Here is a 19861-nt window from a genome sequence, read left to right on the forward strand (position 1 = left end):
TACCAACCAACTTCTCAGCCCACAAAAGTACAAAACGAGAAATAAATTGTACAAAGGAAGCAAAAAGGCTCACAAACACATGGAGGTTAAACAACATGCTCCTAAATAATCAATGGCTCTATGACCAAATTAAAATAGAGATCAAGCAATATATGGAAACAAATGACAACAACAACACAAAGCAACAACTTCTGTGGGACACAGTGAAAGCAGTTCTAAGAGGAAAGTATATAACAATCCAGGCATATTTAAAGAAGGAAGAAAAATCCCAAATGAAGAGTCTAACATCACAATTATTGAAATTGGAAAAAGGAAGAACAAATGAAGCCTAAAGTCAGCAGAAGGAGGGACATAATAAAGATCAGAGAATAAATTAAATTGAGAAGAATAAAACAATAGAAAAAAATCAATGAAACCAAGAGATGGTTCTTTGAGAAAATAAACAAAATAAATAAGACTCTAGCCAGACTTATTAAGAGAAAAAGAGAATCAACACACATCAACAGAATCAGAAACGAGAAAGGAAAAATCACGACAGACCCCACAGAAATACAAAGAATCATTAGAGAATACTATGAAAACCTATATGCTAACAAGCTGGAAAACCTAGAAGAAATGGACAACTTCCTAGAAAAATACAACCTTCCAAGACTGACCAAGGAAGAAACAGAAAATCTAAACAGACCAATTACCAGCAACGTCATTGAAGCAGAAATCAAAAAACTACCCAAGAGTAAAACCCCAAGGCCTGATGGATTTACTGCAGAATTTTATCAGACATACAAAGACATAATACCCATTCTCCTTAAAGTTTTCCAAAAAATAGAAGAGGGAATACTCTCAAACTCATTCTATGAAGCCAACATCACCCTATTACCAAAATCAGGCAAAGACTCCACGAAAAAGGAAAATTACAGAAAGATATTCCTGATGAACATAGATGCAAAAATACTCAAAAAAACATCAGCAAACAGAATTCAAAAATACATCAACATCATCTACCACATAAACAAAAAGAAGGACAAAAATCACATGATCATCTCCATAGATGTTGAAAAAGCATTCAAAAAAATTCAACATTCATTCATGATAAAAACTCTCAACAAAATGGGTATAGAGTGCAAGTATCTCAACATAATAAAGGCCATATATGACAAACCCACAGCCAACATCATACTGAACAGCAAGAAGCTGAAAGCTTTTCCTCTAAGATCAGGAACAATACAGGGATGCCCACTCTCCCCATTGTTATCAACATAGTACTGAAGGTCCTAGCCACAGCAATTAGACAAAACAAAGAAATACAAGGAATCCAGATTGGTAAAGAAGAAGTCAAACTGTCACTATTTGCAGATGACATGATATTGCACATAAAAAACCCTAAAGACTCCACTCCAAAACTACTAGAACTGATATCAGAACACAGCAAAGTTGCAGGATACAAAATTAACACACAGAAATCTGTGCCTTTCCTATACACTATCAGTGAACTAACAGAATGAGAAATCAGGAAAACAATTCCATTCACAATTGCATCAAAAAGAATAAAATACCTAGGAATAAACCTAACCAAGGAACTGAAAGACCTATACCCTGAAAACTACAAGACACTCTTAAGAGAAATTAAAGAGGACACTAACAAATGGAAACTCATCCCATGCTCTTGGCTAGGAAGAATTAATATCGTCAAAATGGCCATCCTTCCCTAAGCAATAAACAGATTTAATGCAATCCCTATCAAATTACCAACAGGATTCTTCAATGAACTGGAACAAATAGTTCAAAAATTCATAAGGAACCGCCAAAGACCCCGAATATCCAAAGCAATCCTGAGAAGGAAGAATAAAGTAGGGGGGATCTCACTCCCCAACTTCAAGCTTTACTACAAAGCCACAGTAATCAAGACAATTTGGTACTGGCACAAGAACAGAGCCACAGAGCAGTGGAACAGAATAGAGACTTCAGACATTAACCCAAACATATATGGCCAATTGATATATGATAAAGGAGCCATGGACATACATTGGGGAAATGACAGTCTCTTCAACAGATGGTGCTGGCAAAACTGGACAGCTACATGTAAGAGAATGAAACTGGATCACTGTCTAACCCCATACACAAAAGTAAATTTGAAATAGATCAAAGACCTGAATGTAAGTCATGAAACCATAAATCTCTTAGAAAAAAACATAGGCAAAAATCTCATGGACATAAACATGAGTGACTTCTTCATGAACATATCTCCCCGGGCAAGGGAAACACAGGCAAAAATGAACAAGTGGGATTATATCAAGCTAAAAAGCTTCTGTACAGCAAAGGACACCATCAATAGAACCAAAAGGTATCTTACAGTATGGGAGAATATATTCATAAATGACAGATCCGATAAAGGATTGATTTCCAAAATATATAAAGAGCTCACACACCTCAACAAACAAAAAGCAAATAATCCAATTAAAAAATGGGCAGAGGAGCTGATTAGACAGTTCTCTAAAGAAGAAATCCAGATGGCCAACAGGCACATGAAAAGATGCTCCATATAGCTAATCATCATAGAAATGCAAATTAAAACCACAATGAGATATCACCTCTCACCAGTAAGGATCACCATTATAGAAAAGACAAACAACAACAAATGTTGGCGAGGTTGTGGAGAAAGGGGAACCCTCTTACACTGCTGGTGGGAATGTAAATTAGTTCAACCACTGCGGAAAGCAGTATGGAGGTTCCTCAGAATGCTCAAAATAGAAGTACCACTTGACCCAGGAATTCCACTTCTAGGAATTTACCCTAAGAATGCAGCACTCCAGTTTGGAAAAGACAGATGCACCCCTATGTTTATCACTGCTCTATTTACAATAGCCAAGATATGGAAGCAACCTAAATGTGCATCAGTAGATGAATGGATAAAGAAGATGTGGTACATATACACAATGGAATATTATTCGGCCATAAAAAAACAAATCCTACCATTTGCAACATGGATGGAGCTAGAGGGTATTATGCTCAGTGAAATAAGCCAGGTGGAGAAAGTCAAGTACCAAATGATTTCACTCATAAGTGGAGTAGAAGAACAAAGGAAAACTGAAGGAACAAAACAGCAGCAGAATCACAGAACCCAAGAATGTACTAACAGTTACCAAAGGGAAAGGGACTGGGGAGGATGGGTGGGAAGAGAGGGATAAGGGTGGGGAAAAAGAACGAGGGCATTATGATTAGCATTTATAGTCTGTGGGGTGCATGAGGAGGGCTGTGCAACACAGAAAAGACAAGTAGTGATTTTACAGCATCTTACAATACAGATGAACAGTGACTGTGAAGGGGTATGCGGGGGGGGGACTTGGTGAAGGGGGGAGCCTAGTAAACATAATGTTATTCATGTAATTGTAGGTTAATGATACCAAAAAAAAAAAAAATGGGCAGAGGAGCTGATCAGACAGTTCTCCAAGGAAGAAATTCAGTTGGCCAACAGACAGATGAAAAGATGCTCTATGTCGCTAATTATCAAAGAAATGCAAATTAAAACGACAATGAGATACCACCTCACACCAGTAAGAATCGCCACCATCCAAAAGACAAACAACAACAAATGTTGGTGAGGTTGCAGAGAAAGGGAAACCCTCCTACACTGCTGGTGGGAATGTAAATTAGTCCAACCATTGTGGAAAACAGTATGGAGGTTCCTCAAAAAATTCAAAATAGACATACCATTTGACCCAGGATTTCCACTCCTAGGAATTTACCCTAAGAATGCAGCATCCCAGTTTTAAAAAGACAGATGCACCCCTATGTTTATCGCAGCACTATATACAATAGCCAAGAAATGGAAGCAACCTAAGTGTCCATCAGTAGATGAATGGATAAAGAAGATGTGGTGCATATACACAATGGAATATTATTCAGCCATAAGAAGTAAACAAATCCTACCATTTGCAACAACATGGATGGAGCTAGAGGGTATTATGCTCAGTGAAATAAGCCAGGTGGAGAAAGACAGGTACCAAATGATTTCACTCATATGTGGATATAAGAACAAAGGAAAACTGAAGGAACAAAACAGCAGTGGAAACACAGAACCCAAGAATGGACTAACAGTCACCAAAGGGAACAGAAATGGGGAGGATGGGTTGGAAGGAAGCAATAAGGGGGAACATGGGATATTATGATTAGCACACATCATGTTGGGGGGGGGACATGGGAAACGCAGTATATAGAGAGAAGACAAGTAGTGATTCTACAGCATCTTACTACACTGATGGACAGTGGCCATACTGGGGTATGTGGTGTGGACTTGATAATAGGGGGTGTCTAGTAACCATAATGTTGTTCAACTAATTGTACATTAACGGTATCAAAAATAAAAAAAAATGATTAAAATACCTAGAATAAATCAAACCAAGGAGGTGAAAAAAGCTGTACCCTGGAAACTATAATACACTGATGAAAAAATTAAAGAAGACAAATAAATAGAAATGTACCCACACTCATAGATAGGAAGAATTGATAATGTCAAAATGACCATCCTGACCAAAATACTTTACATATTCAATTCAATCGCAAAGAAAATCCCAACAGAATTTTTCAAGGAACTTAAGCCAAGGATCCTAAAATGTATATAGAACAATAAAAGACCCTAGAGAGCCAAAGAAATGTTAGAAAGTAGAGCAAAGCCTGGGTACTATGCTCTCTTATTTCATGCTGTACTATAAAGCTATAGTGATTAAAACAGCTCTGGCACAAGAACAGACACATATCAGTGGAAAAGAATAGAGAGCCCAGAAATAACCCCACCCACATATGGTCAATTAATATATCTCAAAGGAGCCATGAATATACATTGGGAAAAGGATTGTCTCTTCAATAAATGTTGTTGGTAAAACTGGACCGCTACATGTAATTGAATGAGATTAGATCACTGTCTTTCATCAAACACAAAAGTAAACTCTAAATGGCTTAAAGACCTAAATGTAAGACAAGAAACCATAAAACTCTTAGAAGAAAACATAGGCAAGAATCTCATGAACATAGCATGAGAAATTTCCTAGATACAACTCTCTGGCAAGGGAAACAAAAGCAAAAATAAACAAGTGGGACTACATCAAACTAAAAATTTCTGTACCGCAAAGGAAACCTTCAACAAAAGAAAAGGCAACCTACCAAATGAAAGACTATATTTGTAAATGATATATCTGATAAAGGCAAATATCCAAATTATATTAAGTATTCACCCAACTCATCACCAACAAAACAAATTATCCAATAAAAGAAATGGGCAGAGGATCTGAACAGATATTTTTCCAAAAAAGACAGAGAATAGCCAATAGAAATGGAAAGATGCTTAACATCACTAATCAATAAGAAATCAAAATCAAAACCACAAAGTATCACTTCACACCTGTCAGAATGGCCACTATCCAAAAGACAAGAAATAACAAGTGTTAAAAAGGATGTGGATAAAAGGGTACCCTCCTGCACTGTTGGTGTGAATATAAATTGGTCCAGCCATTATGGAAAGCACTATGAAGGTTCATCAAAAAACTAAAAATAAACATGCCATATCACCCAGTAATTCCCATACTGAGTGTATACTTGAAGAAAACAAAATCACTGATTTGAAAAGCTACATGCACTCCTGTTTATTGCTGTATTATTTACAATAGCCAGGCAAAGACAGACAAATTCCGTATGATTTCACCTATACATGGAATCTAAAAAAACAAACCAGAAAGAAAAAGCCCACAAATAAAGACAACAGACTATTGGTTACCATAGAGAACTGATGGGGAATGGGTGAAATACCTAAAGGAGGTAAAGAGGTACAAACTGCAAATTATAAAATAAACATAGAAATGGATGTACAGCGTATAGAATTTAAACAACAATATTGTAATATCTTGTTATGATAATGGGTTAACTACAGCTATTGTGGCAAGCATCTAGTAATAGATACAATTATTGAGTCACTATGCTGTACATCTGAAACCAACATAATATTGTATATCAACTTTATTGCAATTTAAAAAAAGTAAAAAAAAAGGGAGGACTCAAATAAATAAAGTCAGAAATAAAAGAAAAGTTGCAACTGACACCAGAGAAATAGAAACACCATACTGCAAAAAATTATATTTCAACCAATTGGACAATTTTACAGAAATGAATATATTTCTAAAATTATACAGTCTTCTAAGACTGAACCAGGAAAAACAGAAAAAGGGAATGACTGATTACTAATAACACAATTAAATGGCAATCAAAAACTCTCAACAAACAAATTCCAGAGTTTGATGTCTTCATAGGAGAATTCTACCAAATATTTAAAGAATTAATACCTATCCTTCTCAAGCTATTTCAGAAATTGAAGGGGAAATGAAACCATCCAAATTTATTCTGCAAGGCCAGCATCACCTTTATACCACCAGCAGACAAGGAGAGTAGAAAAAAAAATTAAAGACCAATATCCCTAGTGAACTTAGATGCAAAAATCCTCAAAAAGTGTTAGCAAACCAAATTCAAAAATACATTCAAAGGATCATTCACCACAACCAAATGGAATTTTTTCAGGGATGCAAGGATGACTCAATATCTGCAGATCAATCAATGTGATAAAATACATTAACAAAAAGATGGATAAAAACCATATTATCATCTCAATAGATTGATTAAAAATACTTAAGATGACTCAAATAAATGGAAAGATATGATATTCCCTGCTCAAGGATTAGAAATATTAATATTGTTAAAATAACCATATTATCCAAAGCAATTTACAGATTTAATTCAATCCTGATTAAAATTCCAATGACATTTTTCACAGAACTAGAATAAATTTCAAATTTATATGGAACCAAAAATGACCCTGAATAGAAAAGGCATTCTTGAGAAAGAACAAAGATGGAGTTATAATGCTCCCTGATTCAAACTATAATACAATGGTAGAGTAATTAATTCAGTATAGTTTTGGCATAAAACAGACACATTGTTCAATGGAATAGAACAGAAAGTTCAGAAATAAATCCACACATATATGGTGAATTAGTTTATGACAAAGGAGACAATAATATACAATAAATAAAGGATAATCTCTTCAATAAACAGTTTTGGGAAAACTGAGCAACCACATGAAAAACAAAGAAGCTAGACTACTGTCTTATGCCATATACAAAAATTAACTCAAATGGATTAAATAGTTGAATTAAAACATGAAACAATAAAACTCCTAGATGAAAACATAGGTGGTAAGCTCCTTGACATGAGTCTGCATTGGATTTTCGGATGATTCTAAAACAAAGGCAACAAAAGCCAAAATAAAGAAGCAGAACTTCATCAAACTAAAAAGGTTCTACAGAGCAAAGAAAACATTAACAAAGCGAAAAGGCAACCTACTGAATGGGAAAGAATATCTGTAAATCATATATCCAATAGGGTTTAATATTCTAAATGTATAAAGAACTTAAACAGCTCAATAGCCAAGAAAAAAACAATTCACTTAAAAAAGAGGCAGAGAATATAAATAGACATTTTTCAAAGATGACATAGAAATGGCTAACAGATACTTGAAGATATGGTCAATATCATTAATTATTAGAGAAATGCAAATCAAAACCACAAAGAAATATCACCTCACCTGTTGGAATGGTTATTATAAAAAAAGATAAAAAATAACAAGTGTGTTGCAGAGGATGTCAAGAAAAGAGAACTCTAGTGGCAACCTCTTAGTGGGAATGTAAATTGGGCAGCCACTATGGAAAACAATATGGAGTTTACTCAAAAATTCAAAATAAAATTACTTTATGGCATAACATTTCCACTCCTGAAGAAAATTAATATATGTACCCCTGTGTTCATGTAGCATTATTTACCATAGCTAGGATATGGAAACAATCTAGGTATCTATCATTGAGTGAATGGGTAAAGAAGTTTTAGTATATATATATATTATGTAATGCTACTCAGCAAAAAAAAAGAAATATTATTATTTGTGACAATAGAGATAAACTTTGTGGGTACTATGTTAATTGATGTCAGACAAAAAAAGACAAAATGTAAGATTTCACTTATATGTGTAATACAAAACAAAACAAAAAAGAAAAAGAAAATTTATAAACACAGAGAACAAACTGGCAGTTATCAGAGGGGAAGGGAGTTGGGAGTTGAGAAAAATAGGTGAATGGATTAATTATATGGTGGTGGAGGGCAACTAGAAAATTTGGTGATTATTTTGTAGTGAATATAAAATTATTTTGTATACCTAAAACTAATATGGTATCATATCAAGTTTTATCTTAATAAAAAATATTAGAGTGACTGAAAGGATTAAAATAAATAAGATCCATGTATATTTTGCCTACTGTAGACAGACTTTATATTTATTGATACACAGAAGCCAAAAGTAAATTATTTGAAAAAGACATGTAAATGATAACCGAAAGGGAGCAAGGGTGATTGTACAAAGACATGATAGACTTTAAATCAAAAACTCTCAACAAGTGACAAAGAAGGTTATTACATAATAATAAGAGGTCAATGAACAGGAAGATATAAAACATATATGTATATATATATATATATATATGTGTGTGTGTGTGTGTGTGTGTATATATGCATGCATGTATTAAAGCACCTAAATATACAATGGAAATATTTAAAAATCTGGAGTGAGACAGAGACAGTGATATACTAAAATAGGATTTCAGTATTCCAATTTCAATATTAGATAGATTAGGAAACAGACTTCAATAATACTATAGACCAAATGGACCTAAGAGCAATATATAGAATTTCCCATTCAGTAACAGCAGAATACACATTTTTATAAAAGCACACAGAAATTGTCTAGGATAAGTCACAAAACAAGTCACAAAACTTGCTAGGTCACAAAACAAGTCTCAACAAAGTTAATAAGATTGAAATCATCTTCATATGTTTTCCAACCAAAGTGGGAAAAACTAGAAAGCAAACAAAAGGAAGGCAAAAAAGAAAACTCAAAAATACATGGAAATTAAATAAAACAATCTGGAACAATTACTTGATTAAAGAAGAAATCAAAAGAAAATATATTTTGAGACAAATGAAAATGAAAGCAAAATATATCAAAAGGTATGGTATACAGCAATATATTACTGCATGGATTTTTATAACAGTAAACATCTATATTAAAAAATAATGATTTCAAATAAACAACCAAACTTTATACCTCAATGTGTAAAGGAACTAGAACAAGAACAAACTAAGCCCAAACTTAGCAGAAGGAAGGAAATAATAAAAATTAGGACAGACAAAAATGAACTAGGAAATAGAAAAACAATAGAAAGAAAAATAGATGAAACTGAGTTTACTTTTGAAAAGATAAACAAAATAAACAAAACCTTAGATATATTAACCAAGTGAAAAAGAGAAGACTCAAATTCAGGAATGGAAGTGGAGACATTACAACAGATGCCACAGAAATAAATCATTAGCTCATAAGGCATTATATTACAATTATACACCAACATACTGGACAACCTAAAATAAATGAATTAATTCCTAGAAACATACAATCTACCAAGACTGAATAAACAAGAAATAGGAAGTCTAAGCAGACCTATAACAAATTAAGAGTTGGAATCACTAATCAAAAAATTCCCAACAAAGTAAAACCAGGACAGATGTCATCACAGGTAAACTCTACCAAATATTTAAAGAAGAGTTAATATCAATTCATCTTAACCTCTTCCAGAAAACAGAAAAAGAGAGAACATTTAAAAATTTATTTTATGAAGACAGCATTTCCTTGATACTAAGTCTGACAAAGATATCACAAGAAAATATAACTGAAGACCAATATCCTTAATATTGCATGCATGCAAAAATTCTCAAGAAAATACTAGAAAGCTGAATTAAAAGCACATACACATATAGAATAATATACCATGACTAAGTGAGATATATCCTTAGGATGCAAGGATCATTCAACATATATAAGTCAATGTGTATTAAAATCATATAATCATCTTCATTAATGCAGAAAAAGCATACAAAAAAATTCAATACACTTTTGTGATAAAAACTCTCAACAATTAAGTGTAGAAGCAACTTATGTCAGCATAATGAAGACATTGTATGAAAAAGTCAGCTAATATTATCCTCAATGGTGAAAAACTGAAAGCTTTTCCTCTAAGATCTATAGCAAGAGTAAAATGCTCACTCTCACCAGCCCAGTACTAGAAGAACTAGCTGGAGAAATTATGTAAGAAAAATAATTAAAAACATATAAATTGAAAAGGAAGAAGTAAAATTATTTTTATTGCAGATGGTATAATCTTGTGTATAGAAAACCCTGAACACTCCACAAAATAAAACTGTTAGAATAAATGAATTTCATAAAGTTGGAGAGTAGAAAATCAACATACAAAAATCCAGTTGTATTTCTATATACTAACAGCAATCTGATGAAAGAAATTAAAGCAGATAGAAATCAATGAAAAGATATACTGTGATCATGGATTGGAAGAACTGATATATGATATAACAATCTCACTTCTGGGTATATAGCCAAAGGAATTAAAGTCAGAATCTTGGAGAAATATCTGAACTCCCTTGTTCATTGTATCATTATTCATAATAGCCAAGATATAGAAATAACCTAAGTGCCCATGGTAGCTGAATGTAAGAAAATGGGTATAAACATACAATGGAATATTACTCAGCTTTAACAAAGAAGGACATCCTATCATTTACAACAACAAGGACATTATACTAAGTGAAATTAATCAGATGTGGGGGGACAAACACTACCTTATACCACTTACATCAAGAATGTAAAACAGTCAAGTCATAGAAGCAGAGAGTGGGATGGTGGTGGCCAGCAACAGGGGGAAAGGAGAAATTAAGAAAAATAGCTAAATAGTACAAAATTATATAAGATATGAATAGGTCTCAGATCTACTGTACACTACAGAGTTTATAGTTCATAATACTATTTTTATATACTTTAAAATTTCTAAGAGGGTAGATTTTTTCTTAAATATTCTTATCATAAAACAATGATAATAATAAAGAAATTGTGAGGAAACTTTTAGAGATGGTAGATATCTTTATGTTACATATTGTGGTTATGGTTTCTTTCACAGATGCATACTTTCTCCAAACTCATTAAGCTGTATACAATGAATATTTTACAGCTTTATATGTACAGTCATACCTCAATAATGTGATTTAAACAAATATGAGGAAATATTTCCAAAAAGAATAACTTACGCAAAGCTCAGTAAATGATCTACCTATATATCTGACAGTTTTAATGTAAGCCAGATTCTATTACTTCATTTTTATAAACACTGAGCTATTACTGTTTCTTTGAAAACTGTTTAAACATACTAAAATATCAGGCCAAAGGATGTGGGGACAGGAACTGCAACTGACTGAAACCAAGTGGATTGGTTTCATACTCTAACACACTAGCTCTCAAAACAAAGGTCTGTAGCTGAAATTGGTAATCTGGGGGGAAGGTTTATAACTGGGAGGTCTCTAAATAAATTTTCATGTAGATTGCAATATTTATTAAAGGAAAAGATGTGTTAATATAATTTTCATATAGGATATATTACTAAAATCAATATTACTGTGATACCATCAATTTGTTTTAGAGATTAGGACACCAAAAGTATTCTGCAGGAGATAGTATTCTATCCCTGACACTAACTTTGTTTAGAGTTGTCAGTAATGCTGACAACAAAAAGTAGACCAGTTTTATTTGACTAAATGATTGTTTTTTTTTTAATTTTGTACAGAAAATGCATTCGCTTAGTTTCTGCACCCAGAACAGAACTGTTGTCATCACAGGACCTTTGTCCCTTTACTTTGCCTTTGCTCTGCCACCAGGTAGGAGAGCAGTTCAAATCCCGGCTCTGGGTTTAACTTTCCATAAATGGACAAATATTTTCTCCCATTAGAGTGAGTATTCAATTAGTGTGTGTTGTGTGTGTGTGTGTATACATACACATATGTATATATAAATACATATGTATATATATCAGTGCTTACATATGAGTGTGTATATATATATCTACATACATGTATACTGTATGTGTTATACATACAAATACATACACATATACAGATTATTTGGATTTGGCCAAACAATATAATTCCAGTTCATAATCACTATCATAATTCTATCCTATTTTATTTATTAGAATTTATCTCCACATGAAATTATATCATTATTATGTCTATATCATTATTAATATCATATATAATTATTTTCTTTTGTGTTCCATATGTAAATGAAAATGATCTTTTGCAGTCCTTTTGTCTTTCATGTTCCATATGTACATGAAAATGATCTTTTGCAGTCCTTAGCTGTCTTTTTTTAATCGCTAGAATGATGCTTGAAAAATACAAATTCAAAGAGTCCTGGAATTATAAGGTTTATACACACATACACACATATGCATGTGACAAAACATATGTATATTTATATGATACAATTATATAAACACCTGTGCCATTTGTTGCTATGGGAGATATTGGAAGAAGGACAGGTTTTACAAAAGAATGAGAGTTTCATTTTGGACCTGGTTTGTTAAGTATTACTAAAGATTAAGTAAGATATCAGAGGTGGAGGGGTTATACAAGGCATGAGTTTTGGCAAATTACTGAAAGAGAAAGAAGTTATATGAAACAAGACATCAGCTGTGTGGCAAGCTGATGAAAATACTAGTTAGCAAATTTTCCTTTTGGTTTAGCAAGATGGAAATGTTAGCAAGTGTAGTGATGATGGATTTCTAAAGGTGGAAGCCAGATGAGAAAGGGTAAAAGATTAGGAAGTAGAAGCTGTTTATAGAAAAACATTTTCTAGAATAGTAAGAGAGAACCAATCAATAGGGCCATCACTGGATAGGGGAGTTTTTATAATGATGTTTTTAATGAGAGAGAACTACAGTGGTCAGTTAGGCACTGTTCACAACAGGCCTATTGAGTACTGGGAAAAGCCCAAATCTTTAGGTGATATAAGTGTACAGTGCACACCAGATTTTAAAGGCCTGTTAGGAAGAATGTACATTGTTTCATAAGCATATTTCATATTGAGTATTTGAGTATTTCATATTAAGTATATTATCAAGGTGATATGTTGAGTTAAGGAAATTATGAAAATTAGTTTTACATATTTCTTTTTACTTTTTAATGTGGATGCATATGTGGCTTATTTTTCTATTAGACAGGGCAGATGGAGCATATGTTTGAATGCCTGACTCAGTGGAAGGAGACAAAGACAAGAAAGGAAGAGGAAAATCATTTCTCTAAAATTCTCAAGACAAAGGGAAGATGAGGCTATAAAGAAGGTTGATTGGGTTCCCTCTTTAAGTGAAGTTAAAGAATGTATGTAGATACAAGGAGGCTTATTGAATTACTGGGGAAATTTGAAAGTTTATGTGTGTTGTCTGTGTGTGATGTATGTTTTAGCATTTCAGTGGATTGCTTTACGTTTGGTTTGGATCCAAGATGGCAAGCTGTGGTGGACTTATCTTAGAGTGGTCCCTCTGATTTCCATGCCTAGAGCTCCCATCTTTTCTTATCATTTTCTTTAGGTGTGGGTGGAATTTTTTACTTTCTTCTTGTTAACAGAATATGACAAAAGTGAAGAGATTTTGCTGATATAATTAAATTCCTCAGTGGGTTCTCTTAGAGTTAATCAAAATAGAGATTGTTTTGTGTTGGACTGACTTAATCATGTAAAAGCCCTTAAGAGAGGGACTGTGACATCCTTGAGATGAGATACTGCCCTTGCTGGCTTGATGAGCTAGTAATCATGCCAAGGAAGCCCACTTGCCAAGGAACTGTAGGTGGCCCCTAGGAACTGTCAGTAGCTTCTAAGACTTGGGAGTGGCCTCCAGCCTGGGGCCAGCAAAAAGCCAATGCCCTCAATTATACAAAGAAAATGACTCCTACCAAAAATTTGAATGATCTTGAAAGTGGATTCTTCCTTAGTAGAGCCTCCAAATGAGAATGTTGTCTGTCCAATAGCCTGACTGTAAGCTTTTGAAACCTTGAGCAGCGTAGGCAATGAAGCCATGTCTAGACTCCTGACTCACAAGAGGTGAGTTCTAGTCTGATATCTACTTTGAATCTATTTTAATCTATTCCCTTCACTATTATAGATCTGTTATCTCTTCTGCAAAATAAAAACTTTTGTCTAAATTAAATCTTTATAATTATTTCCAACCAACATTCTATTATTGTTTGATCATTAAATATTCAGAGAATGATTCTCAATAGTCATTTTCTACAACTCTCAGAGCTACATTAAAACTTGGCATTTACTTTTCTGCATATTTATACCACCCATGGACACTGGCCACAGACATATAATATACAAAACACTGTGTACCAATAAAACAATAAATATATAATTATAGGATGAAAGTGTCATAAAAATCCATTATTTAATTTGTATTTGGAAGTTTTCCATTAATGACTTCTGAATTGTTTTTGAGAATAAAAATGCACTGGTGTTTTATGTTAATCTAAGATTTTTTAATGTTTAATAAAGCTTTTGTGTTTTCTTTAAAGTAAATAATATCTAATTATGAAAATAGAATACTGATAATAAGTATAAAATGAATACATCTGTGCCCTTCTAAAATTGCTCAGCAAAATCTGTATTGCTTAGTAAAGAAAATTTCTCTCAGTCTAAGAACTTGAGTTTGATCTCAGAGACAGAAAGCTACTTTCTTCCTGTCTTATATCTGTATCAAATTATAGTAGAGCTTACAATTTAATAGCAAAATTAATAGGAGGGTCTTAGAGTAAAATGTGCACACACATGTGTCTGGCAGATTTTGAAAATGGGTTATGGTAAATAAGAAACTCATAATAGCAAGTAACTAGGGGGTGGTGTAGAGCCAAATATTTATTCCTGTCAGAGTTACCTAGAAAAATAAGTAAAGCAGTCCACTTACCATATTTTCACATGAAATTACATTGAAGGAATGTGTGGAAGGAAAAGAAAAACAGTGTAAAACAAATGGACTGTGACAAGATCACAGCAAATCCCTCTAGTAGAGAGGGTAAAATTTCAATCTAAGAGTTCTTCATAAAAATCAGAGTAGAAATGAATGTCAATAGGGTCACTGATGATTTCATTATTTGGAGCTGACAAAAGGAAAGTCAGGTGCAAAACAAATATTGGAATGTGTCAAAAAATGATACATTATTGCACAAAAAGATAATATATTCAGGAAAAACAAAGAAAACACATCAATATTTTTTTCTAACTTGAAAATTAGCTGTGAAATTGATACAGTAGATTTGTAAAAATTAAATGGCCTAATGTATGAATCTATTTTGGGTAAGAAAAAGAACCACATGGCCTGAATCAGTCACAACATGGCTTTTTATTCATATTCATATGTTATATGTAAACAAGAAAGGTAACATCATTTTTATATTACAAATGAGGAACTGTTTCTGGTAAGTGTACATCACATTTGTCACAAAGTTGGCTTCTTCTGGGAGTGGGGTCTTTCTTGTGTTTGTTCTATAGTTGAAATCATATATTGTACTTTTTTTTCTTGGGAAGTTAATATTTTTAATACATAGCTTCCTCTACCCTTCACAGGTATCTCTAGAACTATACAATGTCTTCTGTCCTCTTCCCAACAACATTCCTCCATCCCACTTTGCATTCTCCTATTAAAGAATAACTTCATATACATTTCATACATTAACAGTTGAACAGAAAAAGTGTGATATGTTTGAGAGTTTTCATTAGAAATAGAGGCATGGAGGATATGTCAGGCTTTACATTCTCTTAGCTATCCTTCTGGGATAAATTGCTAAATTTCTCTGAACTTCTGTTTCCACAACTGGAAAAGAGAAACATAGCTCAGTGTGTGGTGAAACTCCAATAAGATAATGTTAACTGCAAAAGTAATGTATATAACGTATGTAAATATATGATGGCAACTACATTTCATCCTATCCAGGCAAAAAAATAAAGCAGGTGATAGTCATCAGTGGCTGAACTGACAATTACTATGCCTATATCCAATGCAACCCTAGTTTTCATAACTTGCTTCTATTGCTTATGTGAGCAAGTTGATTATTTCCTTATCCAGTCTCCTGCTTCCCTCTATGCATCTAAAATTTGTTGAAACATGAGAGTCAAAAAAAGCGGTTACTGAATTTTCTCCCTTGAGCAAAGGTTTTTAGAATTAAAAATCTTAAAATCTGAAAGCAAATTAAATCATAAAGAGGAAAGCATAAAACCTGCCCTAGTGTCATATTCTTTCTATTTGTCTTATTTTAGAATCATACAATACAAACTTTCCTATTTTACTATAATCGTTAAAAACTCTTCTTTGGGATTCCAAATAGGAAATTTGAAGCAACTTTTATGAAAATATTAGGAAGTAAAGTTTTTCATTGTAATTACAAAGGAGATGGGAAGAACAAAAGGAGATGACTATTCTAATCATTTTCTTCTAACCTTTAGGATGTAAGTCACTCTAAGGCAGCGGGGGAAGGGGTACCCCTCTTTGAGCATGTGCTGGTATCCCTTGTGTAAGCCGCTCTATGCAGGTGACATTGTTTACCTCCCATACTCACTGTGTGGAACACAAATTATCACCAGGCACAGCCCCTGCAAGGTCACACAAATGCAGTTTCTGCCAGCAGTTTGGCAAAAGCAGTCTCCATAAAGACCTAGTAATGAGAACGGCTATGACCCAGGATTAGTCTGCAGTAAGACTCCACTTGGCAAGGGAAAACATGCTGCAACATAGGGCGCACCTCCTCCCATATCCTTGTGCCCAAGCCTGCCCTCCCCGATCCCCTCACTGGCCAGACACTAGTTTCTCCTTGCCTCTCCCTGCTGCCACCTTGTGGCGCCAGGTGAAACAAAGGGAGAGTATTGAGCCTTGTTCTCAACATTGGGCTGAATGGCCTACATTCTGGGCCATAGTTCACTCCTTCTTTTCCAACAAACTGGCATTAGAAATAAGAGGCCCCAAGGTAGCCACACCATAGTCCAAGAAAAACATTGAACATATCACCAGATAAATAACTCATAAAGGAGTAGGTCCACAGTATGAAATTATCTTTCTAGAGAAAGTTGGGAATTAGGAGGTATTGGAAAATAGTACATATTTTTTCCTTGTCTACTTTTTTATGTCCCTGATAGGATCTGATGTTTCTATGTACTAGGATATGTTTCTAGGATTCTCAGTAACTATTACATAATTAGGCTTTTTTATAAGGTTTGAACAGCAACAAAAACCTCTTAAAATTGAAAATAAAGTAAAAAAATTAACATGTAAAGATAGTTGCACTAGTAATATAAAGAATATAAATGAATAAGAACTTTTTAATAAAACAGTATAACCTTGAACACAGGCTCTTTGCCATTATTTTCCTAAGGTGACCCACTTGGATCAACCTTAATTAAGAATTATGCCCTCATAAAATACATATCACCATGATTACTATTCCTGGAACGTCAATACTCACCCTCCCACTTGCTATTGTAAGGGAATAATAATCAAAACATATTTATTTTAAAGCTATAAGGAAGCATGAAGCTGGAAGTCATGTAAGGTCATTTTGTCTTTTTCAAGTAATTGCAGTTAAAATATCTTAGATGACTGAAACTGTATTTGAAAACATTACAGAATATCTTTTACCCCTTTTAAGTAATTCAAAACAATATAACATTTTAATGTATATGTGTAATAATTTGGCTCATTTTTCCAATTACTCTTAAAAAGATGTTTTAATAATTTTCCAAAATTTTTTTCCTTTTTTAATACCCCCAAATCCTACATAGTAAGGACTACTAGCTATCATATATTGAAATTGAATAAACTTTCTTTTAATGAGACCAGAGAGGACTCACCTTTGAACAGGTTTTCCCACAGAATTTTCCCTTTTATCTAAAAAGGAGTAACTACTTTTTAATCCTATTCTTACTATATCAGAGTGATTTTCTTTGGTCGGTAGTAAATTGAGGAAAAAATATCCATGACCCATTCCAACTAACAGCTCCCAATTCTCTCATTAATGTGTTGAAAAATAGTTACACATTAAGATTTTTTGATAGCATTATTTACTTACTGGTGTTAAGAGATAGATTTTGCACTCCATTTGATTCAACCATCTTCTGATCCAACACACTATAGTACTTAAAGAAATAAAAGATGTTAAAAGAACGAATGGTTTTCACTTTTAATTCTATAATTGTTGTAGATTTGATATTTTTATATTTATTCTGCTATTTGAAGTGAATTCTGGTAGGGAGAAATTCTTTATATAATAAAATTCCATGGGACAATGCTTACTGGTTTCTTTAACAAAAGCATCCCATCTTACTTCTTTCAAAGCCACATTAATAAAAATAAAATTACTATTTTGACAAGAGAAAATATAACAATATTTGTTTTGTTTTTCCTTTCAGAAACAAAGCCCTTTTGCACACCTAAGTTAAGAATAAGAGATGTTTACTGTGATGAGTACAATTTACTCACTCATAAGAGGTATTAGCTAATGCAATCAGGTAAGAAAATTCAATTTAGAAAAGAATAATTAGAAGAGAAATAAAACCATATTTGTCACCAGAGTATATGATTGTATATTAGGATAAAACCAAGTATCAACACAAAAATTACCAGAAATGAAAATATTTAATAAAATAACAGGATTTAAAATTACTGAACTAAAGTCAATAACTTTTCTATATATAATAAAAAGATATGAGAAGATTCAATTTATAACAAAGAATTACAAAACAAAGTGCTTGTTAACTTAAAAGTAAATGTGCAAAACCTGAAAGTGTGGAGTATGTATTATCAAAAGAAAGATATACCCATTTTTCTGAATACTAAAAGATTAACTTCATTAGAATGTCAATTTTATATCAATAATATAGTTATTTCTTTATAGAAATAAGTTATTTCTTGTAAGTTAATTTAATTAAATTCATAACATTAAAATTTCAACAACTGTTTTTTATGGAGTCAGCTCACTTGATTATGATGTTAATTTGGTAAACATGAACAAGTAAAATAAACAAAAAGTAGAGAAACAATATTAAGGATTGTTTTTCCCAGTCTTGTCATCAGTATGTATTCTCAGACTCTAATTTTGCCAGTCAAATAGGTAAGAGTTTATCTCACGATAGTTTGAATGATTTTTCTCTTAATATGAGTCTCTCTAAGTAGCCTCTATAAGTACATTGTGTGATATTACTGCACAAATAACCCAGCAATATATCACAATTAAAAGAGAAGAAATAGACACAGCAAGATAATGAAATTTGCTATATGATAAATTTGAAATCACATCCAGTGAGGAAAGATTAACGTTGTAAATAAATTATTGAATAATCATTCAGATGAGTAGAGAATCAAACCCATATCATCTTGTGTACAAAAAGAAAAATTTCAGATAGATCAATGATCTAAATAACAATGAGCTGATATAGATGTTTAAAAAATGTTTAAATTCTTTTATAATCTTAGAATGGGCAACTTCATTATAAAATTTCAAAGCAACAAAACAAGTGTGATAAGTGCAACTCATTAAAAAGCAAACAAGGGGGGCAGAGTCAAGATGGCGACTTGAGTAGAGCAGTGGAAATCTCCTCCAAAAACCATGTATTTTTTTGAAAATACAAAAAATACAACTCTTCCTAAAAGACCAGAAGACACAGGACAACAGCCAGACTATATCCACACCTGCGAGAACCCAGCACCTCACAAAGGGGGTAAGATACAAGCCCCAGCCTGGTGGGACCCGACCACCCCTCCCCCCAGCTCCTGGTGGGAGGAAAGGAGTCAGAACAGGGAGGGAGAGGGAGCCCAGAACTGCTAAATACCTAGCCCTA

This window comes from Manis pentadactyla, chromosome 2 (assembly GCF_030020395.1).
Source record: "Manis pentadactyla isolate mManPen7 chromosome 2, mManPen7.hap1, whole genome shotgun sequence".
Taxonomy (NCBI): Eukaryota; Metazoa; Chordata; class Mammalia; order Pholidota; family Manidae; genus Manis; species Manis pentadactyla.